The sequence below is a fragment of the Panulirus ornatus genome, chromosome 38, assembly GCF_036320965.1.
Source record: "Panulirus ornatus isolate Po-2019 chromosome 38, ASM3632096v1, whole genome shotgun sequence".
Taxonomy (NCBI): Eukaryota; Metazoa; Arthropoda; class Malacostraca; order Decapoda; family Palinuridae; genus Panulirus; species Panulirus ornatus.
In genome coordinates, this window is record NC_092261.1 from 17,920,959 (window position 1) to 17,945,028 (window position 24,070).

Genomic DNA, 24,070 nt, shown 5'->3' on the forward strand with positions numbered 1-24,070 from the left:
ACTAAAGTGACCAAAGACTTCCAGTAGCTCGCACAAACTTGGTGGAGACCTTCATTTCCGGGTATCGTGGCGCTGCTCGACCAAGTGACGATTCTTGCAGCTTAATTTCCAGAATTTTGTAGCACACGGTGTACCACTGTTGTGACCCGTGTGAACTCCAGGAGAAAACTGTTTAAATAAAGTAAATGATTGAATCATATTCCTTATAGCTGTACGCCACACATTCTGTAGTTAACACATGAAGTGTTTTTGATGCTTCATCTAATGTGCGTTGGTGATGTTACACTTTAGAGTTCATCATGGTGGCCATGAGGATGATACCATGTGATATTGTCTGTCTACAAGGCACTTGTTAGCTCCAGCAATTAAAGAACCAATTATCATAGCATCACATAGCGCCTATTATGACGCTAAGAACTATAAAAAAGAAAAGAAACCTCACTCTAAAAAAAAAAAAAATGGTGGGGGACAGTGAGTAAGTAAGCTTGTAGGAGCAGCTATATATTCCTACTAAATAACACAGCTGCAACTTAGAGCAACAGCGGCGACCCGCTTGCCCGGCTGAACCCCAAGTTAGTGCTACACACGGCAAAGTTACCGAGTCTTCTTTGTGCTTGTATTTACTGGGAGTTTGTGGTGGCAGCAGGGACGCGTGCTGGGGTCGCTGACACTGTCATTTAACCTGTTTCATGTCATCTTATTTTTCCTCGGTTACCAGACTTGTTCACTCTGTACATGGGGCTTCAGATATGTTTACCGCCATTAGCTGAACGGTTTCATTATAGCCTCTTGTCATGTAAGATTCGAAAAGTATAATATGTTCCTCTTCGAGGATGTTCTTCATATTCAGATCTTCAGCTCCCGACTCTTCGTTTCTTAAACGCTGTAATTCACTACATCCTAATATCATAGTGGATCTGGAAATGACATGTATATGTATGTACTTAGGATCCGGTCTATACATCGCGGTAATAAGACTCACTGACCTGATGTCACAACTAAAGTGCCCAGTTTCGGCTTCCAGTTCTGGATTGTATTCACCAAAAGGCGTACCTAACAAGACGTCTGGAAATATCATGACTACACAACGTCTGGAATTATACTGGCTCCCCAAACAACATGCCTTCTTCATCAATGGTTTCTCCAAAGACGAAGCAAACATATTTCAGATGGGATGGGCCTCTCGTACGTAACTTAGAACAAGTGTCGTAATTATTCATATAAAACATTAATTGGTTGATGTGGTGGCTATTAACTTAGTTGTGCTTTTTAAGAAATGAAAATCTAGCATATGAGGGAATCGTGTACGCGTCAATATCACATGTAAACATTATTACCTTCCTGAAACAGACGAAGTGGACACTAAAAAGCAACATGAACTAATAATTCTAAACGTACATGACTTCTTCGTTTAAGCTAAATGCAAATAGGCATGACTTACAAATAGTCGAAACTGCAATAATAAAAGAAAAATATTATTATCATTATTATGATCATTATCATTATCATTATTATCATTATTACTATTATTATTATTATTATTATTATTATTATTATTATTATTATCATTATTATTATCATCATTACTATTATCATTATTATTATATTGCCCCATTGTGCTACTTCATCCAGACCCAGACAGCAACTGGAAATGTTGGCTGAGCTATTAAACAGATGAAGCAGCTAAGAGCTGCTGCTGGTGGTACCGTACATTACAACATGCAAACTTGAAATTGAATATTCTAGGAGACTGAGAGAAAGGAAAGCGGGTGAGACTGAATAATGCAGATATATGATAGAGAACTGGCTGAAGAAAAAGAAAACGTCGACTGTATACACACAACTTGCTAACCTGTCTGCATACCAACACACACACACACACACACACACACACACACACACACACACACATGAGAAAGTAATTCTTCTGAACTCAGATCCTCACCTACACACTAAGTACATATCAAGAGTTGTTTTTACACTATCTATTATTCCCATTTGACTTACCCTGGGTGCGCCAACCAGTTTCACCAGCTGACAGCGCCCAGGATCACAGGACTTTGGTACACAACTTACTTTTTTTTCTTTCTTTATAATAGAATTAAATCAAGAGTCTTGAATTTCAAATATGTGTGATCCCCCAACCTCGGAAGATACAGACTTGAATTATTCTTTTTACCCCTGAGGGAGCATGATCCTGGGGTCCTCTGGGGCATTCAGGCCGCTGAGTCGCACTCACTACGTTCGCCTATAAAAGCCGACATCCCAGCTATAAATTCTTCTCTGGAGAGAAGACTGTTATGGTGCGAGTGCTTAGGGGGGTCAGTCCTTAGACGCCACCTTAAACCCATCATAACTCACTAAAAAAAAAGGTTGGTATCGGAGCCTTTGTATTATTATTCTTTTTACTACACATTCTGGAGAAAACGTAAACCTTTCTGCTTAAATTCCTTACTAAAACCTGTTCAGTGTATCGACTAGGTATGTGTTGTCTGGTTCTCTTTACCTGCGACAGTCAAAACACTTTAACAATAATCGAGGTGTTTAAGAAGCCATAGATACTGAAGGTCGAAGATGAAGAACTCTCCTATTACTATCTTAAGGAATACTTATATTTTCTCGAAATGTAGAAACACATGAAACGTTCTGATGAAGTGAAAGGAGGTGATGAAAGCCTTGTATAAGATGAAATGTGGCAAGGCGGCTGGGGTGGTTCGTACTGCAGTTGAATTTCTTGATATTGCTCGATATCTATGTACATCCTGACTGTAAAGTATATTTTTCTGCTGAAACAGCAAATATTAATATCATTGATAATAACAATAATGATAATAACAATAATGATAATAATAATGATAATAATAATAATAATAATAATAATAATAATAATAATAATAATAATAATGATAATAATGATGATAATAATAATAATAATAATAATAATAATAATAATAATAATGATAATAATAATAATGATAACAATAATGATAATAATAATAATAATAATAATAATAATAATAATAATAATAATAATCATAATAATAATGGTCCACAAAGTCAGATTGATATTACTTTTCCTCAAGTTGCATTCGTTGATAGAACTATTTACTATCGATATTCACTGTTCACTGTCTTTTTATACTTATTCATCTGACCATGCAGTACTATGAACTCAAGGCCACAACGCATGGTAAAGTGATTACCGGGAAAAAACATATATTTCAGCGAATACAGTTATCAGTATTACATTTGGAGGATAATTTTAAGAAATGAGACATCGTAGTGTTGTAGAAGTTATGCTGAACACAATATCTGTTTTTAATACAAGTTGAAATATATGTTGACTTCCCCCAGAGTAAACATTTGGCTTCTTGTAAGGTAATAAAAACGTGTTTTTACTCAGAACGTCGCAGAAGCGCTCCTCAGTTGCACATGTTTATTTCTTTTTCTTTTTTCCAGTCTAGTTTTCATCTGCGTTCTTACATATTGGTTACATTAGCAATAAGGTACGTCAGGCTTTTCGAAAGTAGTACGAGTTTCTTACTCCCTTACGTGCCCTTGGGGTTAATGCAGTATTGACTATTTCCTTGTATTTGATATCTGAATTTGTACCACTAGGATATTCCTGGCCTCCACCTGCTGGTGATCACAACGCGAATCACCTTCGGCAGGGGTTATATCGTCGTCAGTGGACAGAGAGAATTACACACCCTTAGAGGACCCACTCACTCCAAAGGAGTCCATCATTTCCAAGCTCCTGTGTGGAGTGCAGCCTCAAAGACTAAGGTTGTGTAATGATAACAGTGATATCATCAGCACCATGACGATCACAGGGAAGGTTTAATATACATCATTTTCATTACAAGTGTCGTCGTAAAAGTTACATTTTTCTCACGACTGTTACCATTATTCTAACATTTGATTCGTCTCTGAATTCTTTTGTTTGTTCATCTGTTCAAAAGGTCTCAAAGCTAAGGTTTACCTCAATTTTTACCTAAAAAGCTGTAAGCAACACTGGTCTTAATGATAAATCTACATAAGTGGTATGATATGGTTCGAGCTGTACATTTTGAGAAGTGAAGCATTCCACGGCTTTCATGAGGTGCGGGGAAGGTACGTACACAAAGCACAAAAACGATCTTTACGCTTTCCTGTGACATAATATGATATCAGGACGAAAATATCTAAGGGCATACCGACCTCTTAAAGTTAACGGGGGATCATTCTGAGACCTGTCGTTCACTTGTGAAAAGGTCGTTTTTGCGCCAAGTGTAAATTAAGTTGCTGTAATCCAAAGGCGAGGAGAACGATAATCATCAGTTCTGATAACTGTATGTGATTCTTATGGACGTTATACGAGGATGTTTACGTTCAAGTAATGCATCAGTAATGTTCAGTTCCGTTTACCGCTCTTGTGTGATTATATTTCGAGTAGATGAACAATTTTACGTCGTTTTAATCAATTAACATTAATTCTAGTGCCTAGCAAATATTTGGATGGTTAATGGTCTGTGGACAGTATCTTTAGATAGACAGGTAGAGGATACAGAACACACCACACACACACACACACACACACACACACACACACACACACACACAAACACACATACACACACACTGTATTGACTATAGAATTTTACTCTGTAAAACTTCCTGCATATCTGCCCCAGTAACTGTATATATGTACCTGGCTCAAATGCTTATGCAAAGCTTAGGAGCAACTAACCCCCACCTTGATCTTAAGTTCTGTGATTATTTAGCGAGCGAAAATATCTCAACTGTATATTTTCAGCTGAATGGCTGCCTCAATACATATATATATATATATATATATATATATATATATATATATATATATATATATATATATATATATATATATATGGTGAAGTGCCTGAGGATTGGCGGAATGCATACAAAGTGCCACTGTATAAAGGCAAAGGGAACAAAGGTGAGTGTTCAAATTACAAAGGTAAAAGTTTGTTGAGTATTCCTGGGAAATCATATGGGAGGGTAATGATTGAGAGGGTGAAGGAATGTACAGAGCATCAGATTGGGGAAGAGCAGTGTGGTTGCAGAAGTGGCAGAGGATGTGTGAATCAGGCGTTTGCTTTGAAGAATGTATGTGAGAAATACTTAGAAAAGCAAGTGGATTTGTATGTAGCATTTATGGATGTGGAGAAGGCATATGATAAGAGTGGATAGAGATGCTTTGTGGAAGGTTTTAAGAGTATGTGGTGTGGGAGGTAAGTTGCTAGAAACAGTGAAAAGTTTTTATCAAGGATGTAAGGCACGTGTACGAGTAGGAAGAGAGGAAAGTGATTGGTTCTCAGTAAATGTCGGTTTGCGGCAGGGGTGCGTGATGTCTCCGTGGCTATCTAATTTTTTTTAAGGATGGGGTTGTTAAGGAAGTGACTGCAAGAGTTTTGGGGAGAGGGGCAAGAATGCAGTCTGTTGTGGATGAGAGGACTTGGGAAGTGAGTCAGTTGTTATTCGCTGATGATACGGCGCTGGTGACTGTTTCGGGTGAGAAACTGCCGAAGTTGGTGACTGAGTTTGGTAAACTGTGTGAAAGAAGAAGGTTGAGAGTAAATGTGAATAAGAGCAAGGTTGTTAGGTTCAGTAGGGTTGAGGGAGAAGTTAACTAAGAGGTAAGTTTGAATGGAGAAAAACTGGAGGAATGTTTCAGACATCTGGGGATGGATATGGTAGCGGATAGAACCATAGAAGCGGAAGTGAGTCACAGGGTGGGAGAGGGGGCGAAGATTCTGGGAGCGTTGAAGAATGTGTGGAAGGCTAGAACGTTATCTCGGAGAGCAAATATGGGTATGTGTGAAGGAATAGTGGTTCCAACAATGTTATATAAATGAGAGGCGTGGGCTATAGATAGGGTTGTGCGGAGGAGAGTGGATGTGTTGGAAATAAGATGCATGAGGACAATATGTGGTGTGAGGTGGTTTGATCGAGTAAGTAATGAAAGGGTATGAGAGATGTGTGGTAATAAAAAGAGTGTGATTGAGAGAGCAGAGGAGGGTGTACTGACATGGTTTGGTCACATGGAGAGAATGAGTGAGGAAAGATTGACAAAGAGGATATATGTACACGCCATTCATCCTCCTGTATGTTCAGGCCCCGATCGCTCAAAATCTTTTTCACTCCATCCTTCCACCACCAATTTGGTCTCCCACTTCTCGTTCCCTCTACCTCCGACATATATATCCTCTTTGTCAATATTTTTCTATTACACACACACGAGATTCTTTGGACATGATATACACAAAGGTGCGCTCAGGTTTGAGTGATGGACGAAGCAGTTGGCTCTCGATCAACCTAGCTGTTCATCCACCCCTTGGGGCTGGTCGATAGATAGCTATTTGGCTTTTGTTGGTGTGTGTGCGCGCCTGCACCCATGTGTGTGTGTGTGTGTGTGTGTGTGTGTGTGTGTGTGTGTGTGTGTGTGTGTGTGTGTGTGTGGTGTGTGTGTGTGTGTGTATGAATAAAGACACCATATGCAAAAGGACAATGCAACAGGAGTGTAGAACTCTATTTCCTTAACAAACTTCCTCTTTGCTCTCTCTCTCTCTCTCTCTCTCTCTCTCTCTCTCTCTCTCTCTCTCTCTCTCTCTCTCTATCTATCTATCTATCTATCTCTATCTATCTATCTATCTATCTATCTATCTACCATCCATGTATCTGTTCGTGTCTCTCACGCACGCAGAACAAAAAAAAAAAACACCTACGTACGTATGCCTCATACTCCAGTTATTAATACCTCCCTTGAGATGATTCATAGTAACATACGACGCCAGAAATCCACTTAAATTGTCACCACCACTCAGGAATTCCCTCACACTTTCTGGAGTGATTTAATTCACCTACTGCAAATCCAGAAGCAATAAAAACGCTTTAATTGATCTCCTTCATTGACTCCTGGATTCCGTTGCATCTACTATAACCCGTGTAGATTCTCTAGCTAGAAAATGATAACAAAATGAGCATCTTATTTCTATGATATCAACAGCGATAAGCACTGCACGATCCTCTGGCTGAGTGGCATATAAGTAGAGTGAGTCAGTTTAAGTGAATGAGGATATTTTTGGGAAGGGTGGAGTGCTTGTGCTAAGTGTGTGTGTGTGTGTGTGTGTGTGTGTGTGTGTGTGTGTGTGTGTGTGTGTGTGTCTGTGTGTGCGTAATTACCTATTTGGTGTTACCTGTTTCAGCTTCTCTGCGCAGTCTACATTTACCTCCCTCCTATCATCCATTCCTAGTATACTATAAAAGTACTTCTTTGTATCGTCGTTTCTAAACTGCATCTTGCTTTACTTAATGTCATGACCTCTTGCTGATGTCTCGGCATTCTTCGTTCATTCTATTTTCTTATTTGGTGAGACTGCATGGGCAACTGAAGTGCTAATCGAGGCCATCTCATCAACGCTGTAAATATACATATATGTATATTTGTGCACATATGTACATATAATCCTTGGGGACAGGGGAGCAAGAATACTTCCCAAGTCGTAGAAGGATACTAAATGGGGTGGGAACGGGGAGCTAGAACTATCCCCCTCCCCTCGTTTTACTTTTCCAAACGAAGGAATAGTAAAGGAGGCCAAGTGAGGAATTTTCCCTCTAAGGATCAGTCATCTGTTCTTGAGGGCTACCTCGCTGACGCTGGAAATGGTAAATTGAACCAGGGCATGTGAATCGTCTGGGGTAAACCATGGAAAGTTTTGCGGTGCCTGGATGTGAAAAGGGAGCTGTGGTTTCGGTGCATTACACATGACAGCTAGAGAGTGTGAACGAATGTGGCCTTTGTTGTCTTTTTCTAGCGCTACCTAGCGCGCACGCGGGTGGAGGAGGGTGCCATTTCAAGTGTGGCGGGGTGGCAGCGGAAATGGATGAAGGCAGCATGTATGAATATGCACGTGTGTATATATGTATATGTCTGTGTATGTATATGTATGTATATGTTGAAATGTATAGGTATGTATATGTGAGTGTGTGGGCGTTTATGTAAATACATGTGCATGTGGGTTGGTTGGCCCATTCTTTCGTGTTTTCTTGCGCTACCTCGCTAACGCGGGAGACAGCGACAAAGTATAATGAATAATATATATATATATATATATATATATATATATATATATATATATATATATATATATATTGGAAAGGATCACAATTTTGCGCGTGATCAAGTATATTCCTATGAGTCCACGGGGAAAATGGAACACGATAAGTTCCTAAGTGCACTTTCATGTAATAATCACATCATCAGGGGAGACACAAGATAGAAATATAACAGTCAGTTGGTATACAACGAAGAGACGTAGCTAGGACGCCATTTGGTAAACACGGCGACCAGTGAATGCGTCACGATCAGGAACGCTAACGTTACACCTCTTGCTCGTCTTCTTTCCACGATGGAGGTAATGAAAACACTCATTAACTCAGTTCTCTTAATTCTGATACCATCTTTGTTCCCCTTCTTAGAGTAATCTTTTGTCTATTAGTCCTTCAAACTTCTTCAAGCGGGATGACCAAGCCTAAGAGGCACATTTTAGTTGTGACCGTAAGTAAGACATAAGCTGCTTACTAATTATTTCCTGAACCACATACTTGAACGATGTTTCAATAATTGCTTGTAGACTAAGTTTCCTTTATTTTTCTCCTAATACTATTACTAAGTTTATCTCATAGACATACTCCCTATTCCTAAGTCTATCTCATAAACAGACTCCGGCAGCTTATCTTCTGTTAGGTAATGTTCGTATTGAGGCCTTCTTTCGATGTGTCACATCCTCAGTACTTTACATCTACTCGCGATGAAATTCATCAATCATATTTCATACCAACTTTTGGGGTTTGTTTAGGTCCCCTTGTAAGCTGATACAATCCTCTTCGGTTCATACTTCCCTTATGACCTTACTGTCGTCCGCAAACATACTCAAGAAGGAGTCTAATCCTTCTAGCGACGTACATCGAGAAAAACAAAAAGTCCAGAAGAGACCCTTGCGACATGCCGGTGTGTGTGAGTGTGAGTGTGTGTGTGTGTGTGTGTGTGTGTGTGTCATACTCAAACTAAACTGTCTCTTTCCACTGCCAAACGTCATAATCTCGCTTTTATTTACATTTCCTCTCGACTTTCTCCTTTCACACACTCTCCCAGACGCAGACGCCAGCCTTTACAGTTTGACACTTGAATCTGGCATGAGCGTCGTGTCATCACCAAGCAATAACTGACTCACATCTTAAGGCTCTGCTACTTCAAACAGAATGTTTACCTACTCATCTCTCCAAGACTCTTGCATTCATCTCCGTCACACGCTATCCATAAACAAATTAAACAGCTATAGTGACATCGCACACCCTTGCTGCACACCAACCTTCACCTGGATCACTCATCGTTTTCCTATCCTATACACCTTACTCTCTTGATAAAAACACCTCACTGCTTCCAGCAGCTTTCCACCTATACCATATATTCGTAAATTCTTCCATACACCATTTCTATGTATCCTTTTATACGCATTTTTCATATCCATAAACATCCCATAGAAATAATTCTTTCTCCTAATTGTTTCTCACATACACTTTTCGCAGCAAAAACCTGGTTTTGTAACTTAAGAGAGGTGAGGTCCTCCTGTGTGACCTGAGCCCTAATCCCTCTACCTGTTTCTTAATTCATTTGCCGGCCCCGCCCAGTGGCGGCTAGTATATCATAGTCTGGTTCTCTATATCTGTACTCAGTCCTGAGGATATAATTATATGAAAGTGATTGACACTTCGCATTTTTCGTTTCCCTGTGATTTTATCTATCTATCTATCTAATATATATATGTATATATATACATATATATATATATATATATATATATATATATATATATATATATATATATATATATATATATATATATATATAAATAGAGATGAGGTAGTAAAAGCTTTACGGAACATGAAAGCCGGCAAGGCAGCAGGTTTGGATGGTATTGCAGTGGCAATTCATCAAAAAAGGGGGTGACTGTATTGTTGACTGGTTGGTAAGGTTATTCAATGTATGTATGATTCATGATGAGGTGCCTGAGGATTGGCGGAATGCTTGCATAGTGCCATTGTACAAAGGCAAAGGGGATAAGAGTGAGTGCTCAAATTACAGAGGTATAAGTTTGTTGGGTATTCCTGGTAAATTATATGGGAGGGTATTGATTGAGATGGTGAAGGCATGTACAGAGCATCAGATTGGGGAATAGCAGTGTGGTTTCAGAAGTGGTAGAGGATGTGTTGATCAGGTGTTTGCTTTGAGGAATGTATGTGAGAAATACTTGGAAAAACAAATGGATTTGTATGTAGCATTTATGGATCTGGAGAAGGCATATGATAGAGTTGATAGAGATGCTCTGTGGAAGGTTTTAAGAATATATGGTGTGGGAGGCAAGTTGTTAGAAGCAGTGAAAAGTTTTTATCGAGGATGTAAGGCATGTGTACGTGTAGGAAGAGAGGAAAGTGATTGGTTCGCAGTGAATGTAGGTTTGCGGCAGGGGTGTGTGATGTCTCCATGGTTGTTTAATTTGTTTATGGACGGGGTTGTTAGGGAGGTGAATGCAAGAGTTTTGGAAAGAGGGGCAAGTATGCACGAGCTTGGGAAGTGAGTCAGTTGTTGTTCGCTGATGATACAGCGCTGGTGGCTGATTCATGTAAGAAACTGCAGAAGCTGGTGACTGAGTTTGGTAAAGTGTGTGAAAGAAGATAGTTAAGAGTAAATGTGAATAAGAGCAAGGTTATTAGGTACAGTAGGGTTGAGGGTCAAGTCAATTGGGAGGTAAGTTTGAATGGAGAAAAACTGGAGAAAGTAAAGTGTTTTAGATATCTGGGAGTGGATCTGGCAGCGGATGGAACCATGGAAGCGGAAGTGAATCATAGGGTGGGGGACGGGGCGAAAATTCTGGGAGCCTTGAAGAATGTTTGGAAGTCGAGAACATTATCTCGGAAAGCAAAAATGGGTATGTCTGAAGGAATAGTGGTTCCAACAATGTTGTATGGTTGCGAGGCGTGGGCTATGGAGGGTGGATGTGCTGGAAGTGAAATGTTTGAGGACAATATGTGGTGTGAGGTTGTTTGATCGAGTAAGTAATGTAAGGGTGAGAGAGATGTGTGGAAATAAAAAGAGCGTGGTTGAGAGAGCAGAAGAGGATGTTTTGAAATGGTTTGGTCACATGGAGAGAATGAGTGAGGAAAGATTGACCAAGAGGATATATGTGTCAGAGGTGGAGGGAACGAGGAGAAGTGGGAGACCAAATTGGAGGTGGAAAGATGGAGTGAAAAAGATTTTGAGTGATCGGGGCCTGAACATGCAGGAGGGTGAAAGGCGTGAAAGGAATAGAGTGAATTGGAACGTTGTGGTATACCGGGGTCGGCGTGGTGTCAATGGATTGAACCAGGGCATGTGAAGCGTCTGGGGTAAACCATGGAAAGTTCTGTGGGGCCTGGATGTAGAAAGGGAGCTGTGATTTCGGTGCATTATACATGACAGCTAGAGACTGAGTGTGAACGAATGTGGCCTTTGTTGTCTTTTCCTAGTGCTACCTCGCCCAGTAGCGGGGGGAGGGGGCTGTCATTTCATGTGTGGCGGGGTGGCGACGGGACTGAATAAGGGTAGACAGTATGAATTATGTGCATGTGTATATTTGTATACGTCTGTGTGTGTATATATATATATATATATATATATATATATATATATATATATATATATGTATACATTGAGATGTATAGGTATGTATATGTGCGTGTGTGGACGTGTATGTATACACATGTGTATATGGGTGGATTTGGCCATTCTATCGTCTGTTGCCTTGCGCTACCTCGCTAACGCAGGAGACAGCGACAAAGCATAATAAATAAGTATAATGATAAAATATATATATATATATATATATATATATATATATATATATATATATATATATATATATATATATATATATATATATATATTCATTTTTTCATACACGTTCGCCATTCCCCGCGTTACCGATTTAGCGTTAAGAACAGAAGACTAAGCCGTGGAGGAAATATCCTCACTTGTTCCCTTTCCGCCAATCCTCAGGCACTTCACCATGTGCCATACATACATTGAATATCCTTACCAGCCAGTCAAAAACACAGTCACCCCATTTTTTAATAAATTTCACTGCTTTCCACGGCTTTCGTCTTCCGGAAAGCTTTCACTACCTGTTTACCAAATCGTTCTCCCTGACCCTCTCACTTTGCACACCACCTCGACCAAAACACCCTATATCTGCCACTCTATCATCTAACACATTCAACAAACCTTCAAAATACTTATTCCAACTTCTCACAACACCATTACTTGTTATTACCTCCTACTAGCCCCCTTCACCGATGGTCCCATTTGCTTATCTTTCGCACTTTATTTACCTCCTTTCAAAACATCTTTTTATTCTCCCTAAAATTTAATGATCCTCTCTCACCCCAACTCTCATTTGCCCTCCCTTTCAACTCTTGTACCTTTCTCTTGACCTCCTGCCTCTTTCTTTTATACATCTCCCAGTCATTTGCACTCTTTCCCTGCAAAAATCGTCAACGTGCCTTTCTCTTCTCTTTCACTAATAATCTTATCCTCTTCATCCCACTACTCACTACCCTTTCTAATTTGCCCACCTCCCACGCTTCTCATGCCACAAGCATCTTTTGCGCAAGCCATCACTGCTTCCCTTAATACATTCCATCCCTCCCCCACTCCCTTACATCATTTGCTCTCACGTTTTTCCATTCTTCTCTTAGTCTATCCTGGTACTTTCTCACACAAGTCTCCTTCTCAAGTTCACATACTCTCACCTCTCTTTTGACCCCAACATTCTCTCTTCTTTTCTGAAAATCTCTACAAATCTTCACCTACACCTCCACAAGATAATGATCGAACATTCCTCCAGTTGCACCTCTAAGCATATTAACATCCAAAAGTCTCTCTTTCACACGCCTATCAATTAACACGTAATCCAATAACGCTCTCTGGCCATCTCTCCTAATCACATACGTATATTTATGTATATCTCTCTTTTTAAACCAGGTATTCCCACTTACTAGTCCTTTTTCAGCACACAAATCTACAAGCTCTTCAACATTTCCATTTACAACACTAAACACTCCATGTACACCAGTTATTTCCTCAAGCTGCCACATTACTCACCTTTGCATTCAAATCACCCATCACTATAACCCGGTCTCGTGCATCAAAACTGCTAACACACTCACTCAGTTGCTCCTAAAACACTTGTCTCTGTCTCCCATGCTAGCGAGGTAGCGCAAGGAAACAGACGAAAGAATGGTCCAACCCACCCACATACACATGTACATACATACACGTCCACATACGCACATATACCTACCTATACATTTCAACGTATACATATGTATACATAAACAGACATATACATATATACACATGTACATACTTGCTGCCTTTATTCATCCCGTAGCCGCCTCGCCACACATGAAATGACAACCCCCTCTCCCCCGCACGCGCGCAAGTTATGGCTAGGAAAAGACAATAAAGGCCGCATTCGTTCATACTCAGGCTCTATTTGTCATGTATAATGCACCGAAACCACAGCTCCCTTTCCACATCTAGGCCCCACAAAACTTTCCATGGTTTACTCCAGACGCTTCGCATACCCTGGTTCAGGTCCACTGACAGCAAGTCGACCCCGTTATACCACAACGTTCCAATTCACTCTATTCCTTGCACGCCTTTCACCCTCCTGTATGTTCAAGCCCCGATCGCTCAAAATCTTTTTCACTCCATCTTTCCACCTCCAATTTGGTCTCCCACATCTCATTCCCTCCACCTGTGACACATGTATCTTCTTTGTCAATCTTTCCTCACTCATTCTCTCCAATGACCAAACCATTTCAATACACCCTCTTCTGCTCTCTCCATCACACTCTTTTTATTACCATACATCTCTCTTACCCTTCATTACTTACTCGATCACATCACCTCACACCACATATTGTCCCTAAGCATTTCATTTCCAGCACATCCACCTTCCCCCGCACAACCCTATCTATAACCCACGCCTCACAACCATATAACATTGTTGGAACCATTCTTCCTTCAAACATATCCATTTTTGCTTTCTGAGATAATGTATTCGCCTTCCACACATTCTTCAACGCTCCCAGAACTTTCGCCCCCTCCCCCAACCTGTGTACCTAATAACCTTGCTCTTATTCACATTTACTCTCTGCTTTCTTCTTTCACACACTTTACCAGACTCAGTCACCAGCTTCTGCAGTTTCTAACCCGAATCATCCACCAGCGCTGTATCATCAGCGAACAACAACTGACTCAACACTCAAGCCCTCTCATCCAAAACAGACTGCATACTTGCCCCTCTCTCTAAAACTCTTGCATTCACCTCCCTAACAATCCCATCCATAAACAAATTAAACAACCATGGAGACATCATGCACCCCTGCCGCAAACCGACATTCACTGAGAATCAATCACTTTCCTCTCTTCCTACTCGTACACATGCCATACATCCTCGATAAAAACTTTGCTTCTAGCAACTGGCCTCCCACACCATATATTCTTGATACCTTCCACATAGAATCTCATTCAACTCTATCATATGCCTTCTCCAGATCCATAAATGCTGCATACAAATCCATCTGTTTTTCCTAGTATTTCTCATATATGTTCTTCAAAGCAAACACCTGATCCACTCATCCTCTACCACTTCTGAAACCACACTGCTCTTCCCCAATCTGATGTTCAGTACATGCATCCGCCCTCTCAATCAATACCCTCCCATATAATTTCCCAGGAATACTCAACAAACTTATACCTCTGTAATTTGAACACTCACCTATATCCCCTTTGTCTTTGTGCAATGGCACTATACATGCATTCCGCCAATCCTCAGGCACTTCACCATGAGCCATACATACACTGAATATCCTCACCAACCAGTCAACAGTCCACTGCAATACCATCCAAACCCGCCGCCTTGCCGGCTTTCATCTTCCGCAAAGCTTTTACTACCTCTTCTCTGTTTACCAAATCATTCTCCCTGACCCTCTCACTTCACACAACACCTCGACCAAAACACTCTATATCTGCCCTCTTCATCGATGTTCCCATTTGTTCTCTTGTTTAACGCACTTTATTTACCTCCTTCCAAAACATCTTTTTACTTTCCCTAGAATTTAATGATACTTTCTCAACCCAACTATCATTTGCCCTCTTTTTCACCTCTTGCACCTTTCTGTTGACCTCCTGCCTTTTTCTTTTATACATCTCCCAGTCATTTGCACTATTTACCTGCAATATATATATATATATATATATATATATATATATATATATATATATATATATATATATATATATATATATATATATATATATATCCCTGGGGATAGGGGAGAAAGAATACTTCCCACGTATTCCCTGCATGTCGTAGAAGGCGACTAAAAGGGAAGGGAGCGGGAGGCTGGAAATCCTCCCCTCATTTTTTTTTCCAAAAGAAGAAACAGAGAAAGGGGCAGGTGAGGATATTCCCTCAAAGGCCCAGTCCTCATCCTCTGTTCTTAACGCTACCTCGCTAATGCGGGAAATGGCGACTAGTATAAAAAAAAAAAAAAATATATATATATATATATATATATATATATATATATATATATATATATATATTCTTTTTGTGTGGCCCTCACAGTCTGCAGCAAGCTTGATTCTCGAGATGGCCCAAGATGGCCAGGTCCTTGGAGTGTGAACGGGGAAGCTGGATATGAACCAGTAAAAAGCCTTAAGAGTGAAAATTGAAACGATAACATTCGGGAGAAGTTGGATGAGATGATGGATGATTCGGACGAAACAGTAAACAAGACATTCGAACTTTGTGGAGGCTCCTGAAGAATGCATTACAGGCGGTTAGACCTGAGATACATGGAAGGGTTAGACCTGTGATACATGGAAGGGTAAAGTTATGAGTTGCCTAGGAAGAATTAAGTTTCACTTGTCGACTCGACACAGTGTGCAGACTAATTCACATATGAAGTATTACAGTGCTTCGTGTGGAGGTCTTTGTAACATTTACACTTCATAACATACCTAATTGCGCGGCGAATATGAATGTCTTTCATCTTCTCGTTGTAAACACAAGTCGATTACTATATACTTCTAGCTAACTATAATTAACCTATCACGTCATTCCCAGTTAAATGACGCGGAACGGGTACACAGTCTTAGGAACCCTACAGACCCCCCAACCCCTCCACGCTCCCTCCATCTTTTGTTATTAACAATTGTATTTCCAATCTAGTGGTTATTTCTTCATGAACCGGGGACGTGTGTTCACAGCATCATACAAAACCTAGGATTTCGAACGGGTGTAACTCAACATTTAGTAACTGCGGACACACTGCATCGCCAAGACAGTTACCCTTTTGGATCTATTGATTTCTCCATCGATAAGTTTATCGGAAGTCACTGTCATACTCGTCCCAGGGCGTCCCAGAATGTTGCGGCTCTTCAATCTTTCAAGTAACCTGTTGTGTTATGTATATTACCTCACTCCTGCGCGCGTCACCCTGCTATTGGCTCTGCCAGTGCCGCGGCCGCGTCCAAGGTTGCCAGAAACACTTCGTCCACATATCTCACTGAACCACTCACTTTCAACACAACATACTGACATACACTGTGACTGCCTCTCATCGATGTTGCCATTTGTTCTCTTGCTAACGCACTTTATTTACCTTCTTCCAAAACATCTTTTTTTTTACCTAAATTTGATATACGGGATCAACCCAACTACCATTGCCCTTTTTCACCTTGGTGCACCATTCTGTGACCATTCCTGCTATTTTCTTTAAACATCACCGTCATTTGCACTATTTAACCTGCAAATATGAATTATATATTATATATTATATTTAAAAATTTATATATAATATAAATATAATTTTTTTTGTTGCCTCACAGTTTGCAAAGCTGATTCGAGATGCTCAATGATGGCCAAGAGCCTTTAGGTTTTAACGGGGAATGCTGGATATAACCTATAAAAAGCCCTAAGAGGAAAATTGAAACATTATACTTTGTAGAAGTTGGTAATGAAGCAATCTGACGAAACCATAAACAAGACATCGAACTTGGAGGCACCATAGATATTTATTTTTGGCGTTAGTCCTGATCACCAGTTAGGGTTAGCCTAGGATACATGAAGGTAAAGTAAGATGGCCAAGAATTAGTTCACTGTATCGAACAGTGTGCAGACAATTCACAATATGAATACTTACAGTCTTTCGTGGTTAGTCCTTTGTACCATTTACACTCTATTCAATCCTAATTGCGCGGCGATACCGGTCTTTCATCTTCGTGTAAACACAAGTCGATTCTATACCTCTTTAAGCTAACTGATAATTAACCATCACGTCATCCATCAAAATGACTCGAACGGGTACACTGTCCTTAGGCAACTGTACAGACCCTCCACCCTCCCCTCCCTCCACTATGTTATTACTTGTATTTCCAATCCTAGTGTTTCTGCTCTCAAACCGGATGTTCACACGCATCATCTACTAAACCTAGGATTTCGACGTGTGTATTCCAACATTTATAACTGCGGACAACTGCATCGCCAGTACTTACCTTTTGATCTTCTTAACTTCCTAATGCATCATTAGTGACTAATTATAGTCATGTCTGTAAATGTTACAGTAAACGTGGAGTTTTAAAGTAAGAAAAATTGACTACAGTTGAGCTCCAGAAGACACTGACGTTTCGCTGCAACTTGGGCATTAATAAGTATTTTTTTCTGAAGTGTATTTTTTTTTGGTAACGTATACATTAAGAAGGGAATGATACAGGAACATTGCACGTTGATATCTTGAGTGGCACCAGCAATAACATTTCCTGGAATATAAAACACTGAACTGCAAACCTATAACAACTGTCAACATGAGCGAATTATTTTCTTTTTTCATTACATTTTACAAAACTGAAAATGAATATCGAGCGATGATAATTTTTTTATGATTGCCTCCAGCACTTTCGCACGTTAGTAGGCAGCTTACAATTAATTGAAAAGCTATATTTTCATACTTTATCATTAACACTGATCCTTCATTTAACTCTTTCCTAAGGGAGTAAACCCTTTACCTTTTTTGTTTTTAGCTGAGACGGCTAAGAACACACACACACACACACACACACACATATATATATATATATATATATAGATATATATATATATATATATATATATATATATATATATATATATATATATATATATACAGACATGTATACACTAGGAAAAGACAACAAAGGCCACATTCGTTCAGACTCAGTCTATAGCTGTCATGTATAATGCACCGAAACCTCAGCTCCCTTTCCACATCCAGGCACCACAAAACTTTCCATCGGTTTACCCCAGACGCTTCACATGCCCTGGTTCAATCTACTGAAAGCACGTCGACCCCGGTATACCACATCGTTCCAATTCACTCTATTCCTTGCACACCTTTCACCCTCCTGCATGTTCAGGCCCCGATCGCTCAAAATCTTTTTCGCTCCATCCTTCCACCTCCAATTTGGTCTCCCACTTCTCCTCGTTCCCTCCACCTCTGACACATATATCCTCTTTGTCAATCTTTCCTCACTCATTCTCTCCACGTGACCAAACCATTTCAAAACATACCCTCTTCTGCTCTCTCAACCACACTATTTTTATTACCACACATCTCTCTTACCCTTTCATTACTGACTCGATCAAACCACCTCACACCACATATTGTCCTCTAACATCTCATTTCTAACGCATCCACCCTCCTCCGCACAACTCTATGTATAGCCCACGCCTCGCAACCATAAAACATTGTTGGAACCACTAGTCCTTCAAACATACCCATTTTTGTTTTCCGAGATAATGGTCTCGCCTTCCACACATTTTTCAACGCTCCCAGAACTTTCACCCGCCTCCTTCATCCTGTGACATACTTCCGGTTCCATACTTCCGTCCGCTGCCAAATCCACTGCCAGATATCTAAAACACTTCACTTCCTCCAATTTTTCTCCATTCAAACTTACCTCCCAACTGTTTGTCCCTCAACCCTACTGTACCTAATTACCTTGCTCTTATACACATTTACTCTCAGCTTTCTTCTTTCACACACTTTTTCAAACTCAGTCACCAGCTTCTACAATTTATCACCCAAATCAGCCACCAGCGCTGTATCATCAGCAAACAACAACTGGCTCACTTCCCAAGCTCTCTCATCCACAACAGACTGCATACTTGCCCCTCTCTCCAAAACTTTTGCATTCATCTCCCTAACAACCCTATGGAGACATCACGCACACCTACCGCAAACTAACATTCAATGAGAACCAATCACTTTCCTCTCTTCTACTCGTACACATACCTTACATTATCGATAAAAACGTTTCACTGCTTCTAACAACTTGCCTCCCACACCATATATTCTTAATACCTTCCACAGAGCTTCTCTATCGACTCTATCATATGCCTTCTCCAGATCCATAAATGCCAGATACAAATCCATTTGCTTTTCTAAGTATTTCTCACATTCTTCAAAGCAAACACCTGATCCGCACATCCTCTACCACTTCTGAAACCACACTGCTCTTCCCCAATCTGATGTTCTGTACATGTCTTCACCCTCTCAATCAATACCCTCCCATAAAATTTCCCAGGAATACTCAATAAACTTATGCCTGCGTAATTTGAACACTCACTTTTATTCCCTTTACCACTGTACAATAGCACTATGCATGCATTCCGCCAATCCTTAGGCACCTCACCATGAGTCATACATGCACTGAATATTCTTACCAACCAGTCAACAACACAGTCACCCCATCTTTTGATAAGTTCCACTGCAATACCATAAAAACCCGCTACCTTGCCGGCTTTCATCTTCCGCAAAGCTTTTACTACCCCTTCTCCGTTTACCAAATCATTCTCCTTAAGCCTCTCATTTCGCACACCACCTCGACCAAAACACCATATATCTTCCACTCTATCATCAAACACATTCAACAAACCTTCAAAATACTCACTCCATCTCCTTCTCACATCACTACTTGTTATCACCTCCCATTAGCCCCCTTCACCGATGTTCCCATTTGTTCTCTTGTCTTACGCACTCTATTTAACTTCCTCAAAGACATCTTTTCATTCTCCCTAAAACTGAATGATACTCTCTCACCCTAACTTTCCTCTGCCCTCTTTTTCACCTCTTGCACCTTTCTCGATCTCCTGCCTCTTTCTTTTATACATCTCCCAGTCATTTGCACTATTTCCCTGCAAAAATCATCCAAATGCCTCTCTCTTCTCTTTCACTAATACTCTCACTTCTTCATCCCACCACTCACAACCCTTTCTAGTCTGCCCATCGCCCACGCTTCTCATGACGCAAGCATCTTTTACGCAAGCCATCACTGCTTCACTAAATACATCCCATTCATCCCCCACTCCCCTTACATCCTTTGCTATCATCTTTTTCCATTCTGCACTCAGTCTCTCCTGGTACTTCCTCACACAAGTCTCCTTCCCACGCTCACTTACTCTCACCACTCTCTTCACCCCAACATTCTCTCTTCTTTTCTGAAAACCTCTACAAATCTTAACCTTTGCCTCCACAAGATAATGATCAGACATCCCTCCAGTTGCACCTCTCAGCACATTAACATCCAAAAGTCTCTCTTTCGCGCGCCTATCAATTGACACGTAATCCAATAACGCCCTCTGGCCATCTCTCCTACTTACATACGGTTACTTATGTATATCTCTCTTTTTAAACCAGGTATTCCCAATCACCAGTCCTTTTTCAGCACATAAATCTACAAGCTCTTCACCATTTCCATTTATAGCATTGAACACCCCATGTACACCATTTACTCCCTCAACTGCCACATTACTCACCTTTGCATTCAAATCACCCATCACTATAACCCTGTCTCGTGCATCATAACTGCTAACACACTCACTCAGCTGCTCCCAAAACACTTGCCCCTTATGATCTTTCTTCTTATGCCCAGGTGCATATGCACCAATAATCACCCATCTCTCTCCATTCACTTTCAGTTTTACCCATATCAATCTATAGTTTACTTTCTTACACTCTATCACATACTCCCACCACTCCTGTTTCAGGAGTAGTGCTACTCCTTCCCTTGCTCTTGTCCTCTCACCAGCCACTAACTTTACTCCCAAAACATTCCCAAACCACTCTTCCCCTTTACCCTTGAGCTTCGTTTCACTCATTGCCAAAACATCCAGGTTCCATTCCTCAAACATACTACCTATCTCTCCTTTTTTCTCATCTTGGTTACTTCCACACACATTAAGACACTCCAATCTGAGCCTACGAGGAGGATGAGCACTCTTCACGTGACTCCTTCTGTTTCCCCTTTTAGAAAGTTAAAATACAAGGAGGGGAGGGTTTTTGGCCCCCCGCTCCCGTCCCCTTCAGTTGCCTTCTACGACACGTAAGGAATGCGTGAGAAGCATTCTTTCTCCCCTATCACCAGGGATTTTCTCCCCTATCTCCAGGGACAGTGGGATTTAATGCTGGGATTTAATATATTTTGTTAAGAACTTGCACCTGATGAGGTGGACTGTCTCCACTAAACATGTCGTGTCACATGTATAGAAAAATTACATAAACAAAATTGTTTGAACTCCTGCTGAAGTGCGATTTCGCCTTCACACGGACAAATGTGATCATCATATCATTAGCGTATATACTAAGAATTTTTCTATTAATGCTAATCATTTTGGAAAAGCCTAAGCATGAGTATGATATTCAGTACTTCACTTATAACATTAGTCTTAAAGGTAACATATTACTATAATATCTAATATCTTACTTTAGCATTAATCTTTTCGTTGATACTAAGGACATTAATCTTTTTGTTATACCAGTGACATGAATCTTTTTGTCACACTAATGACATTAATCTTTTTGTTAATACTCAGCGCTTTACTACTGACAATAATCTTTTGAATTACACTCAAAACTGTAAAGCAGAAATTAATCTTTTAATTAATACGCAGCTCGTTACTATTGACAATAATCTTTTAGTTGATATTAAGCACTTTACTACTGACTGATCTTTTGGTTAACACTGCACTTTACGACTGACATTAATCTTTTGGTTAACACAGTAGTGTATCAGTCAGCACTTCTCTATTAACACTGATCTTTTAGTTAATTCTTTAGTAAATACCTTAGTGTGTGAGTGAATTATCTTAGTAGCAGTAAAATCATTAAAACAGGAGTAAATACTTAAACACTTGAGTAACTTCATAAGTTTCAAAAGTTCGTGATTGCATACACACACACACACACACACATACACAGACACACACACACACACATATATATATATATATATATATATATATATATATATATATATATATATATATATATATATATATATATAAATATATATATATATATATATATATATATATATATATATATATATATATATATATATATATATATATATATATATATATATATATATTTTGTTTTTGTTTCATACTATTCGCCATTTCCCGCATTAGCGAGGTAGCGTTAAGAACAGAGGACTGGGCCTTAGAGGGAATATCCTCATCTGGCCCCCTTCTCTGTTCCTTCTTTTGGAAAATTAAAAAAAAAAAACGAGAGGGGAGGATTTCCAGCCACCCGCTCCCTCCCCTTTTAGTCGGCTTCTACGACATGCAGGGAATACGTGGGAAGTATTCTTTCTCCCCTATCCCCAGGGATAATATATATATATATATATATATATATATATATATATATATATATATATATATATATATAAGTCAGTCACAGGGTGGGGGAGGGGGCGAAAGTTCTGGGAGGGTGAAAAAATGTGTGGAACGCGAGATCATTATCTCGGAAAGCAGAAATGGGTATGTTTGAAGGAACAGTGATTCCAACAATGTTATATGGTTGCGAGGCGTGGGCTATAGATAGAGGTGTGCGGAGGAGGGTGGATGTGTTGGAAATGAGATGTTTGAGGACAATATGTGGTGTGAGGTGGTTTGATCGAGTAAGTAATGAAAGAGTAAGAGAGATGTGCGGTAAGAAAAAGAGTGTGGTTGAGAGAGCAGAAGAGGGTGTGTTTTGAAATGGTTTGGTCACATGGAGAGAATGAATGAGGAAAGATTGACAAAGAGGATATATGTGTCAGAGGTGGAGGGAACGAGAAGTGGGAGACCAAATTGGAGGTGGAAAGATGGAGTGAAAAAGATTTTGAGCGATCGAGGCCTGAAAATGCAAGGGGGTGAAAGGCGTGCAAGGAATAGAGTGAATCGGTACGATGTGGTATACCAGGGTCGACGTGCTGTCAATAGATTGAACCAGGGCTTGTGAAGCGTCTGGAGTAAACCATGGAAAGTTTTGTGGGGCCTAGATGTGGAAAGGGAGCTGTGGTTTCGGTGCATTATACATGACAGCTAGAGCCTGAGTGTGAACGAATGTGGCTTTTGTTGTCTTTTCCTAGTGCTACCTCGCGCGCATGCCGGGGGAGGGGGTTGTCATTTCATGTGTGGCAGGGTGGCGACGGAAATAAGGGCAGCAAGTATGAATTATGTGCATGTGTATATATGTATATGTCTGTGTATGTATATTATATATATATATATATATATATATATATATATATATATATATATATATATATATATATACATATATATATATATATATATGTATACGTTGAAATGTAAAGGTATGTATATGTGCGTGTGTGGACGTGTATGTATATACATGTGCATGTGGGTGGGTTGGGCCATTCTTTCGTCTGTTTCCTTGCGCTACCTCGCTAACGCGAGAGACAGCAACAAAGCCTAATGAATAAATAAATAAATATATGTATATAACGTGCAGGAGGTCGAACGGAGGGTGAAAAATAGGCAGAGTTGGGATGAGCGAGTATATGCAGACATTTGGAAGAATAAGGATATGTTGTGGAAAGAGATCAAAAGTTTGA